This window comes from Stegostoma tigrinum, chromosome 22 (genome assembly GCF_030684315.1).
Source record: "Stegostoma tigrinum isolate sSteTig4 chromosome 22, sSteTig4.hap1, whole genome shotgun sequence".
Classification (NCBI taxonomy): domain Eukaryota; kingdom Metazoa; phylum Chordata; class Chondrichthyes; order Orectolobiformes; family Stegostomatidae; genus Stegostoma; species Stegostoma tigrinum.
In genome coordinates this window covers 23,283,406-23,295,682 of record NC_081375.1, presented here as the reverse complement: position 1 = coordinate 23,295,682, position 12,277 = coordinate 23,283,406, and positions in this window count along the sequence as shown.

Sequence of the window (12,277 nt, the reverse complement as noted above, 5' to 3'; positions counted from 1 at the left end):
GGGAAGGAAATCTGGCATCCTTACCTGGTCTGGCCTATATGTGATGCCAGACCCAAGACAATGCAGTCGATTCATACCTACTGTGTAGGTAATTAGGGATGGTAATAAACCCTGGCATAGTCAGTGATGTCACATCCTGTGAATAGATAGAAGAAACATGTAATTTAATGGCTGCTATGAAGGACTCCCCTTTTCAACCTCTCTCCTTGTCATGTCCATAAAGACTCTCACCAACTTCTACAGATGCACCATTGAAAGCGTAATGTCCGGATGCATAATGGCCTGATATGGCAACTGCTCAGCCCAGGACCGTAACAACTTTCCCCCTTGCCTGAGACATGGTGACCCTCAGGTTAAACTACCACCAGTTATCGCTCTGTAATGATGGTCTGGTATGAGTTGGGAAAAATTTGGTGACCTTACTTACTATAAAGTGATTGTTTTGCATTATATCAGCAGAGACCAAATACTTTCACGGATGAACATTTATCATTCCATAACCCATTGCCTTGCTTCACCTTAGAGGAATGAGATTCCGAAGCTGGAGTTGAGACTAACACAGTATGATTATCTAATGGGCAGTGAGTAATGACAACACAGGCCTGAAATGGACAAAACAAAAGTGCAACATTGGCCGGAGTAATTCAATACTCAAAAGGTTTGGTAAAATTAATTTGCAGCATAAGTTCTCAGCATTCCCAAATTTTACTTTGAATAAATATAAATTCAGTCAATCATAGAAATATAGTAAATAGAAGGTGTAGGCCATTCAGCCCTTCAAGACTACATTGCCATTCATTATGATCATGGCTATTCATCCAGCTCGATGGCCTGATCTTGCCTTTCCCCCATATCCTTTGACCCCTTTACCTCTAAGCGCTATACCAAACTGCTTCAAGGAATCAAGCAATATTTTGGCTTCAACTGCTTTCTGTGATAGCAAATTCCTCAGGCTGACCATTCTGAGTGAAGAAATTTCTCCTCATCTCAGTTCTAAATGGTTTATCCCTGTGTAGTTAGACTATGACCTCTAGTTCTGAATTCCCCCGCCATGCATCTACCTGTCTTGTCCTGCTGGTATTTTACAGATTTCTATGAGTTTCACCCTCATTCTTCTGAACTCCAGTGAATATAGTCCCAAACAAATCCATCTCTCCTCATACGTCAGTCCTGCTGTCCCAGGAATCAGTCTTTGCTGCAATCCCCATATCAAGTTCATCCTTCCTCAGATAAGAGGACCAAAACAGCACACAATATATATATACAACAATATATCATCTGAATGTCTCCATCCTTTGTTGATACGAATTGACTGTTTAAAACAAAATTCAAAATGAAACTTTAAGCCTTTTTCCAGTTGCTGACATCTGATTAAATGTATCAAATGGAGTTTCAAGGTTAGCGACGTCATTCAAATTGTCAAAGCAATGTAACTTATTGGCATATCTACAGAAATGGAGCTTTACATTGCTATCAAGTTACATTTACTATCTGAAAACACAATTATTTAAGATGTCAAATTAATCATGTGAGTTTCAAAACAAAACAACTACTCACCTTCATTCAATAACATGGTTTAAAATTTCTGACTAAGACACAAAAAAGCCACATTTTGTGATATTTCACCAACTACAAGGCTGGTAGACAGAAACATGTATAGATGCTCAGGGACGCTGTACAGGAAGCTTAATCCAAATGTTACATTCAGTAACACAAGGCAACAACAATACATTGCATTTATATTGTGCCTTTGAGTAAAAAAAAGTTCCAAAGAGTTCCAGTGGAGAGTAATCAGGCGAGAATTGCACCAAACCAGAGACAAACACGAGAATAGGTGATGATGTGTATAGGGACTGATTTTTAGGTACCAATGAGGCTGGGATAGAACTGCATGAGTGCTAAAAATAGCACCGCAGTCTTTATTTTTTTCCCTGGATCCATTTTCCCAGAGGTGGGATCTGGTGTAGCAGTTATATACTAGCACTCATAGTGGGTAACCAAATAAAGCTATTAATTTCCAATGAAGAACCCGCTAGCCGAGGCTGGCCAGAACTGCAGGGCCTGGGACCCATTTAACTGCCTGCAGGTGGCAGCCCTGTGCCAGACTGAGCACCAGTGTCCCAGACTGCACTAATGGAGCCCTCCCATCCTGCCTAAGGGCAGCAGCAGCCATACGTTGCCTGGTGGAGGAGATTCCCTTCTTCCTGACCCCAAGGCAGTGCTGGCCTAGCTGAAAATACCAATTTTTCAATTAAAGTTCAAAATATTGCAGGCAGAATGCCTCCATTTTAAAACACGCTGCCCTTCGTTTCCAAAGCAACCTGTGCTGCTTTCGAATTGGAAGGCCATAAATTGGGTCACCAGTCTAAAGGGTCTACCCACCACCTCAAATTGGACAGCATATCCACCCTCCAGTCATTAATGGGCAAGTCTGGCGAAAATCACAATGGGTGACTCTTTCCACACATTCGGGCTCTGAACCCCACCTGAGCCTGACAGCAAGGTTTAGACGCTCAGATGAAACATCCAATGTTTAACAGAGGAGAGAGGTGGAGAGATAAATGAAATGAGGTATGAGTGTGAAAATATTTTATCTCTTCGGGAATCATGAACCTTTTTCCCATATTTAACAATTTAGCACTGTAAACTATCATATTATGTTTCCTTCAGTAGTGGTTGACTGAGTGAAAGTTCATTGTTTGATAATCTAATACAGGTGGAGAACAGAGTCATGTATTCTCAGATTGTGCACAGATGGCCAACTAAAGAACGATAAGCTATCACTCTTGCTGTGATCCATACCCCAGCACCAGCAACATTTTATCAGAGAGGGCAGATTTACTACAGACTTAGGTTCAGTCTCATGGTTTGCCCCAAAATGGTTAAAGGTCATCAAATATTTGGTAGCTAACACTTCAGGAATTACTTTTAATGCAGTTTCATGGGTCCAGCACCATTGCTAGTATGTATGGGATGCAGCTCTGTTTATTATGTCATATAACATACCACAAAGATCGGGTTTTACTTGAACCAGATGCCTTGAGGTTTATTAGCAACACTACTTACATTGCTTACCACATAGCCTGAGGGTTGGGTTCTGTGCTAACTGATGTTACTTTGCACTAAAAATATATAACTACCTGAACATACTATACCGACTTCATTATTCACAGAGTGACAGAGTCAATGTGGATAGCTTTATATTGGAATGTCACATCTCCTGTAACTACCTTCTGGAATCTATGCAATAACACAATATCCACTCCACACTCACCTCCCAGGTTTAAATAACGTCTTGTTCTACTCAAGAGTTAACTAAATCTACTTCTTACATAATGATCACAACTTGACTCTGTAGGTACACACATAGCGTGCTGACTGTCACCATAGGTGGATGTGTACAATCAGTCGTAGATGTGTGGTTGTTGCACAGCATGATATTTTCAATATCCAAGTTGTCATCCTTTTTGGTAGGCATGGTGGATGCACTTTGAATATGTGTCTATTTCTTTACTGATTATTGTTCATTTCAATGTCAAATAACCTAGGATAACCACAAAGTAATAGCTTTAAACAAACCCATGTGTTCATTTGAAAATCTTGCTCTCTTATGCTTTGTCCTAGTTCATGTTGGGATGACTGTCTGCATGGTTATTGCTCATGCCTTTGTACGACCTTCTTCTTGCTTTTCAGCAATGCATCACACACATAGTTGGATGGTGGGACTGCACGAGGGGAAAACTATGTAGATCTGTCTCCCAAACATGAGAGCTACCCAGTGAGGATAAATTTGTTGAGTAGTATGTAGATGTAGAATAGCTACCTGAAAACACAGACAAGTCACTTTACCTTTGACTATCATGGATTTTACTGTATGAACACTGCATTCTGCAAAACCATGAGGCTGAGGATAGACAGCAAAAGAGACAATGTGTTGTACACCACGTTACCTGCATATGACTTGGGAAGATGCACTAGTGTACTGCAGACTGTTGTCATGCACAATTTGCTGAGGAACGCCAAACATGCTAAATATCGTGAAGTTTCAACAACTATTGCACGTTTGTCACACACAAGAGAATTTAGTGAAGTTGTCAGTCGCCAAGATGTTATCATCCCTTGGACAAGGATAATATCAGTGGCAATCTTACACCACAAACTCAGAGGAATTTCTTGGGGGAGACGTGATGGAGTTGGCATGTTTCACATGCTGTGATTAACTGATTGTCCTTATAATGTCAGGCCAGTTTAGGTGTTTACATATCATTCTCTTAATATTATCTGTGCCCATGTGACCTATGTGTATATGGTCTAGCATGATTTGATTGCAGCAGTTGTGGAATTCCATAAGTTTGCCTTTGAAGATCACATTCATACAGAGTCCTAGTTTGTTTCTGAATGACCAGAATTAACATACTAGATGGGGGACGTGTTCAGGCCATCTTCTTGTGGTGATTATTTTGAGCTGTTGCAACTGGTCACCATCAGACACAGCTCACAGAATCTGTTCTGCTGTGGCCAGGATCCAAATACATGAGGTCAGTTTGGAGATCTGGAATCACTGGTGTTGCAAATAGTAGATTTGTAACCAGTGAGGACAGGAAACTACACCTTCTCCACAATAACAATCAACACTGGAGCACCCCAATGATGCGTCCTCAGGCCCATACTGAACTCTCTTTACACCTATAGCCAAATTCCTAATGAACACCATCTAGAAGTTCACTGATGACACCACCATAGTGGAAACGGATATCTAATGATAATGATTCAAAATACAGAAGGGAGAAAGAGGGTTTAGTGGCACGGTGCAATGAAACAGCCTCTTTCTGAAAATCAGCAAAACCAAAGAACTGGTCATTGACTTCAGAAAGAAAGGAGAACATGTCTCCATTTAAACCAATGGAATTGAAGTTGAGAGAGTGGAGATTGTCAATTTCCTCAGAGTGACAATAACCAACAACTGGCCCTGAACTGCCCACATAAATGCAACAGTCAAGAAGGCACAACAATGCCTCTTCTTCCTCAGGTGGCTCAGGATGTTTGACATGTTCATAAGGTCCCTCACCAACTTCCACAGATGCAACATTGAAAACAAACTCTCTGGGTATGTAAGGGCCTGGTCTGGCAACTGCTCTGCCCAGGACCATAACAAACTACAGAAGGTGGTGTGCACAGCACAGACTATCATGGAAGCCAACCTTCCATCTATGGACTCCATTTACATGGCTTACTGCTGTGGAAGGGTGGCCAACATCATCAAAGACCTCTCACACCACGGTAATGATCTCCTACTATCTCTTCTGTCATGCATAAGATACAGAAGCCTGAACATACGCACGAGCATGTTCAGAAACAGCTTCTTCCCATCTGTAATCAGGCTGATGACTGGACTCTGTAGGCTCAAACAATACTGATCTTGCTAACATTGATCTTGCCTTGCGCACACCCTGTGCAATGTAATCTGTCTGTCTCTTTCTAAGTCTTTTTGATCTGTACATCCTTTGCTTGCTATGGTCTGCCTGCACTTCCCATAAACAGAACTTTTCACTGTACTTTAGTATATGCAACAATAAATCAATCAATCAATTAATCAATCAATCATAGATCATGATAATACATAGATCCATGTATACTGGTATAAGGCTTCAGGTGCTCACACTGAAAATGCAAACAGGAATGACATTTACACCTGCACCAGTGCCAGTCTTGGCATTTAATCCATGCTGTCCATTCCATTTCTTGTAAGTCACTTGGATTGAGGTAAAGGCTTCCATTTTTTCTGACAGGGTCCATATGGTGTGATAAGTGAACCATATGTCCTGTCTAACTGGGGTCTGTAAGCTGTGATATTACAGCTACCTGTTAAGACTTTGTTAATGTGTTTGCATGTAATGGATGGAACTTTAGAAATGTCCTTGACATTGTTTTTATGATTGAGTCACTTTCACATGCTGCTGTGGAGCATTGTACCCCACATCTGAGTTCCTCTGGTCAATTGGATTTCTTGAACATTTTAGCTCAATGCATTCTTGTAGGGCATAGCTTGTATGTGTCATGAAATGCTGGGCATTGTCTTGGTACGTAAGACAAGCCACATCTCATACACAATTTGGATGTTTTTGAATGCTTCAAAGTTTCATATCATGTACAAACTTTGAAATAGTTGCCTGTGTATCAAGTAAAAACTGAAGGAACTGCAGATGCTGTAAATCAGGAACAAAAACAAAGTTGCTGGAAAAGCACAGCAGGTCTGGCAGCATCTGTGAATGAGAAAACAGAGTTAACATTTCGGGTCTGGTGACTGGACCCGAAACATTAACTCTGTTTTCGCCTTCACAGATGCTGCCAGACCTGCTGAGCTTTTCCAGCAACTTTGTTTTTGTCCCTGTGTATCAAGGTCTAGATCATTAATATATATCAGGAAAAGCAAGAGTCCCAACTGAGCAGCATGGTGGCTCAGTGGTTAGCACTGCTGCCTCACAGTGCCAGGAAATCAGGTTCAATTCCACCCTTAGGCAATTGTTTGTGTGAAGTTTACACATTCTCCCCCTGTCTGTGTACCCCATCTGGGTACTGCGGTTTCCTCGCATCAGCCACAGATGTGCAGGTTAGATGGATGCTAAACTGCCCATAGCATCCCAGGACATGTAGGCTAGATAGATTAGCCATGGGAAATATGGGGCTAGGGTAGGGGAGTGTATCTGGATGGGATGTTCTTCAGTCAGTCAGTGCGGACTTAATGGGCTGAATGGGGAACTCCAGTACAGACATTCCTATATCCATTAACCATTACTCTCCATTTCCTAACACTCAGCCTTTTATGTATTCATGTTGCCATGGTCCATTTTATTCCATGAGGTATAACTTTTCTCACTGTATCCACGTACACTACATCAGCTGCATAAACCTCATCAACTCTTCCTTTTACCTTTCAAACTCCAGCAAGTTAGTTAAACATAATTTTCTCTTTAAAAATCCAAGCTGGCTGTTACTAATCAAACCTGCTTTTTCATTATAATAAAATGTGAGGCTGGATGAACACAGCAGGCCCAGCAGCATCTCAGGAGCACAAAAGCTGATCTTTTGGGCCTAGACCCTTCATCAGAGAGGGGGATGGGGTGAGGGTTCTGGAATAAATAGGGAGAGAGGGGGAGGCGGACCGAAGATGGAGAGAAAAGAAGATATCTCTCCACCTATCTTCTTTACTCTCCATCTTCGGTCCGCCTCCCCCTCTCTCCCTATTTATTCCAGAGCCCTCACCCCATCCCCCTCTCTGATGAAGGGTCTAGGCCCGAAACGTCAGCTTTTGTGCTCCTGAGATGCTGCTTGGCCTGCTGTGTTCATCCAGCCTCACATTTTATTATCTTGGAATTCTCCAGCTTCTGCAGTTCCCATTATCTCTGCTTTTTCATTATGACTGATAATTCTATCTAAAATAATTGTTTCTAGAATCTTCCCTATTACTGATGTTGTGCTAATTGGTTTGTAATTGCTGGGATTATCCTTACAATCTTTTTTGAACACAACCACAATGCATGAAATTCTCCAACTCTCTGGCACTTGCCCAAGTTACGGAAGGATTGAACAACAATGGCCGATGCCCTGTAATTTCTGTTCTCACTTCTTTTATTATCGTTGGATGCACCTCATAGATCCTGGTGCCTTGACAACTTTAAATACCAACTGTTTATCTGTATCAATTTTGAACCCTACTAATTTACAGAGTTCCCCACTCTGTCACCACAGCCTGGATAGCATCAACTTCCTCAGTAAAGATAGATTCAAACTATGCATCCCTCAGCCATGCCCATACTTCCATATGTAAACCCCTTTTAATCCCTAATCGGCACAACTCCTCCATTTACCACTGTTTTACTATTGATGTGTCGACAGAAAAAACATAAGTGCAATCAACGTCTTTCTGCCATCCTTCACTCTTTCCTTAATACAGAGAATCTTCATGCGATTTCCTTTATGAAATGTTAACAAATGGACGCATATGGATTAAATTGCTGACTGTCAGATTAAAAGCTCAAATGTCAATATGTATGGTAACAGCAGTGAAATAACACACACGCACACACAGACACACCCCACCCAACCCAGAAATATTACCCTGTGCTCCACACCTGGTGTGAATCATTCATTTGCACCTTGAAAAAAGAAAACATTGAGGGGTGTAACAATGAAATTGCTTGTTTTGTATATGTAATCTTTGCTGCCCTCACAGGATGACATAATTACTGCATCATTCATTCCACAAGTTTTTTTTGTTGTGGTGAAACTGTGACTTACAAATAAAAATGACTATTAATTTACTGACTGGAAATCACTAACTGAATGCTTTAAAAAGACTGAAACCACATTCCAATCATAGCAAAGGACAACAGTCATTTGAATCACTGTAAGACTATGTTGCAAAACCATTGAAATTGAAGCAATCTGTCTGTAAAGTTGCAATAGGAGTAACTCCCCAACTTCTACTCATTAACAAAGCACTCAGATAATCATCTGGACACCAACTGGGTGGAGATACACCATTTGACGTAATCACTTGGACAATGGGACTCTTTATTAAAGGAATTTGTTCAGGTATAATTTAATAATGCCAGATATATAACTGAAATCCATAATACCACAACTGTATTTGATGTAAATGGGTAGGTAGAATCAAGTGACACACCATTGAATCCTTTGCCTGTTTAAGCACCTGTATTGTCTGTAGGCTACAAGAAAGCAATGATATCCTAAAGAAGTGAGATTCCCATACAAGTTTTGAGCCTCGTCTGCTGCTCTTTAGCTCTCGCTATGTTCTACGGAGGATTTTTAAAATGTGCTCAACCCAACAAACACTGTCTTCAAAATAACATCAAAATTGTCCATCCACATCTTTCAACAAAGATAACAAGATGTACAGCTGGATGAACACAGCAGGCCAAGCAGCGTCAGAGGAGCAGGAAAGCTGATGTTTCAGGTCAGACCCAATACGTCAGCTTAACAAAGTATGGGGCTGGATGAACACAGCAGGCCATGCAGCATCTCAGGAGCACAAAAGCTGATGTTTCGGGCCTAGACCCTTCATCTTCTCTGACACTGCTTGGCCTGCTGTGTTCATCCAACTCTACACCTTGTTATCTCAGATTCTCCAGCAATCGGCAGTTTCTACTATCTCTGAATCAGTTTGAATCACACCTTTCAACATCCTTGATGCTGAACTCAAGGGCACCAGCAAACTTTGCTGGAACTCCACCAAATCACTAGCCTCCAAGAGTCCTATGGACCTTTACTTTCCTGGACTTTTAAAATTATTTAACCTGTCCTTCCATTCTGTAAGCTATGCATACTTGAGAACTTTGAGTGTATGTTTGAAAGTTGGAGTATTTTTAATATTTCTGTACATTGGGTTAAGTAGAATAAATGCTTTTATTTCTTTTTAAAAATCCCAAGGAACTACCCACTTATAACTATTTAAATCTTATATAGTCACAGCAGGGAAACAGTTAAACACTCAAAACTGCCAGCATGTATATGTCAGATAACAAAGTGTGAAGCTGGATGAACACAGCAAGCCAAGCAGCATCTGAGGAGCACAAAAGCTGATGTTTCGGCCCTAGACTCTTCATCAGAAAAGGGGGAGGGGGAGAGGGTTCTGAAATAAATAGGGAGAGAGGGGGAGGCGGACCGAAGATGGATAGAGGAGAAGATAGGTGGAGAGGAGAGTATAGGTGGGCAGGTGTGGAGGGGATAGGTCAGTCCGGGGAGGACGGACAGGTCAAGGGGGCGGGATGAGGTTACTAGGTAGGAAATGGAGGTGCGGCTTGAGGTGGGAGGAGGGGATAGATGAGACAAGGAACAGGTTAGGGAGGTGGGGTATATGTCGCCTTTTTTGAGAAGGAGGATAATCAAATTGTTGCACCCAAACAAGGAGAAGGGAAAGGGGAGCCTCTCCTCACCTGACAGTAACACTGTTCACTCTTTCTTTGGCTAACAGAAACTCCAGAATCAAAGTAGAACATGTGACTCGAGCAATTATAGTAAAATCGGCTTTTACTTGCTCTACTTCATTGTTTTCAAAGATCACATGGGCTAAGGCTCATTTTAGTACTCCAGGAGGGAATGTCAGCTCTGATTTCCAGGTAATCAAGAGGGTTTATGCTTGAAAGAACTCATCCTATTAACTTGCGACGGAATATTTCACTCAGGTCAACTGCTGAGAGATACAGTTGTGATGAGTGTGTGAGATGCATGTACGTGTGTAGAATACCTGTTGGAAGCTCTGCTGCCCCTCTAACCTGGTTTGCAGCAAGGTCCATTCACCCATCCCATGCTTGCTGACCGACATTGGCTCCTCAAACAGCAAAACCTCAGGTTTGAAATTTTCATCCTTGCATTCAAATAGCTCCAGGGGCTTGACTGCTCCCGCTGTTTGTTCATTGCTCTGATCCTCCAAGATTTTGGCATTTCTCCACTTGTGAGTTCTTGTGAAGCCCAGTTTCATTTACTTCTCTTCTGGCAGTGAGGCATTCAGCTACCGATGCTCCAAACCCTAGGATTCCCACCCAAAATTCATTGCATTTGTACCTCTTTTTCTTTTAGACAATGCTTAAAATCTACCTGGCAGCTGTACTATTCTCTCTTGTAAATCAGGAACAAAAACAGAAGTTGCTGGAAAAGCTCAGCAGGTCCAGCAGCATCTGCAAAGAAAAAAGTCAGAGTTAACATTTCAGGTCCGGTGACCCTTTGAGTTCTGAGGAATGGTCTCCAGACTCGAAACATTAACTCTAATTTTTCCTTCACAGATGCTGTTAGACCTGCTGAGCTGGGGGAACATAGCGTGGAGCTGGATGAACACAGCAGGCCAAGCAGCATCTTAGGAGCACAAAAGCTGATGTTTCGGGCCTAGACCCTTCATCAGAAAAGCTGCTGAGCTAATCATTTCAAATGCAGTTTAGTGTCAAACTTTGTTTAGTAATGCACCTGTGGAGCATCTTGGGACATAGTACTATTTTAAAAGAACAATATGAATAGAAATTGTCGTATTGCTGTGTGTGTAATCTACAGGGTGTGTGTGCATCTCTGGTTTGTGTGCTTGAATGTATGGTGTGTTTTTCATATTTCATATTTAACAATTTGAGTTTGAGTGATTATGGAAACCTGGATTGCTTTTCTAAAAATGGATCAATGAAAGGACAGTATAACTTCTGTTTTTAAAAATGCATTTGTTGATAGCCAAGATAATAAAATGTGAGGCTGGATGAACACAGCAGGCCAAGCAGCATCTCAGGAGCACAAAAGCTGACGTTTCGGGCCTAGACCCTTCTTGTGCTCCTGAGATGCTGCTTGGCCTGCTGTGTTCATCCAGCCTCACATTTTATTATCTTGGAATTCTCCAGCATCTGCAGTTCCCATTATCTTTGTTGATAGCCAGCTGTTTTGTGATACTTGCTCATTTTCTGGTTACCCCATGCCTAATTTCATGCTTCCACTGAGTTATATAGTATACGGGAAAACAACCGACACTGACCAAATCCTCAACTTCCACAGCAGCCACCCAAATGTCCACAAACAAAGTTGCATTAGGACACTATTTAAATGGGCCACTACTCACTGCAACACTCCAGAACTACACAGGAAAAAGAGCACGTATACAAAATCTTCACTATGAACGGATATCCCTGCAACTTCATCCGCAGGTGCCTACTGAATAGACAATGAGACGACACAACAAGCCCTAGCACAATGGCTACATTGCCATACATCAAGAGCATCTCAGAACTGACAACAAGACTCCTAGGACCACAAGGAATCATGGTGGCACACAAGCCCACAGCCACTCTACAGCAAACACTCAAAAGGATTAAAGACCCCATTCCCACAGCATGCAGAACCAACGTGGTTTACAAAATACCATGCAATGACTGACATGAAAATTACATCAGACAGACAGGAAGGAAACTAGCCATCAGAATACATGAACATCAACTAGCAGCAAAATGATACAACAAACTTTCCTTAGTATCAGTACACTTGGACTATGAAGGCCATCAATGTAACTATAGTAGCCCAAACCAAACATGGGCATGCACGGGAATTCCTAGAGGAATGGTTCTCAAACCATAAGGCAATCAACAAACATGTAGAATTGAACCCCATACACAAACCCATGCGGAACAAAACCAGAAATGACAGTAGTCCCCATTACTGACCAGTATAAATTCTAAGCAGAGTGGAACAACATCGCTTGAACGGAGGCCTCACTGAAGACATATCTAGC